Genomic DNA, 1,350 nt, shown 5'->3' on the forward strand with positions numbered 1-1,350 from the left:
GTACCTATAGGAGATTAGGAATGTTAAGATGCCCTGAAGGAATGCAAAATATGGCGCTCGGGAAAACACAGCAATGCACAATCACGCATGGTACAGAGCACAACGTATCACATATTTTGCCGGGAATGACGCACCGAATTGTTTTGTACTGCTTCAACTTTCTTTCGGTTGCAATTGGACGGAGCCTTTTTAGTACCATAACACCTGGTTTTCAAAATAACCGTTTCCCAAACATACACGTTGTTTTTGCCGTACATTTTGTACTTCTAAATAAACCCTATTGAAAATTCCACAACCTCTGAAAGCCAAGAACGCGGACAGAGCAAATTAGTCGTCTGTGTGTTATCGGCAAAATGTGTTCATAAAAGCTCTTTTGTCCTAGAGGGAACGGAGAACTACTGAGCAACAACCTAATGCACAAGGCGCCACTTCTTATTGAAGTTCAGCTGTGTATTATGTATCAACATATATAATACATAATATTGCACAATATGTAATATAATATTATATAATATACATAATATCATACTTTATTATGCACATTATGCACTTTTAGTATTCATTTCGCCTTTACTGGAATTGTACTACTTATCGACGACGCCATTTTCCATTTTCCTCCAGCGCGCCACGAGCTCATCACAATACATCTGCGGTTCAATCTTGCATCCCGGCAATCTAACCCTACGCGATTATCCGGAATGTCACCAGAGGAAATAGCATTAATTAGGCTCGGGGTGTTCTTCAACCTGTTTATTGCTTGCTGATTTTGTCTATTTGGGGCCTTGAGGAATCCTCTGGAGAATCGTTCTGGAAATGTGCGTAGCGTTCGAGGTGAAGATGAGGCTCAGTGCAAACGATTAATACACAGAACTTATCGGCTGATGTGGACCCAGGATGAACTCAGGTATACCTACGAAATACAGTAGTTTGTTGGATATGACGTATACCGATGCTTCCGGTCAATGTTGGGGCGTTCTGTCCACCATTCTGCTTTTCTTTGATTATATGAATATTCATAAACGTGACACGCTGGATGGGGCATCACCAGTTCACAGACTGAACTGAGATTAGGTACAGGGGCTGCCACGCTAAACGCATTTGTGAAATGTATCAAACTATATATTGTTTATTTATTTATTATATATTTATCTGTTATTTTTTATTTATATTTATATTTATATTTTATTTATCATTATTATCATATATTATATAGTGTATTCCTACTTCAGTGTCACTGATTTGGGCAGAAACGAGTTTCCTTAGCAAATATATAGGTATCATTTTTAATTTTGTGGCAGCATAGTATTCGGTACTTTAAATTTTTGATTTTAAATATCAACTTCTCTTCAG

At 37.8% G+C, this 1,350-nt stretch overlaps 1 protein-coding gene across 1 annotated transcript in view; it reads left to right on the forward strand.

The window, feature by feature from the left end:
• Nucleotides 1–1,350, forward strand: part of T265_15793 (hypothetical protein) — a gene marked incomplete at both ends in the record, with an annotated part of 8,650 nt that overhangs the window by 1,730 nt on the left and 5,570 nt on the right. The gene's annotated exons all lie outside the window — the stretch shown is intronic.

This window comes from Opisthorchis viverrini (genome assembly GCF_000715545.1).
Source record: "Opisthorchis viverrini unplaced genomic scaffold scaffold4866, whole genome shotgun sequence".
Taxonomy (NCBI): Eukaryota; Metazoa; Platyhelminthes; class Trematoda; order Opisthorchiida; family Opisthorchiidae; genus Opisthorchis; species Opisthorchis viverrini.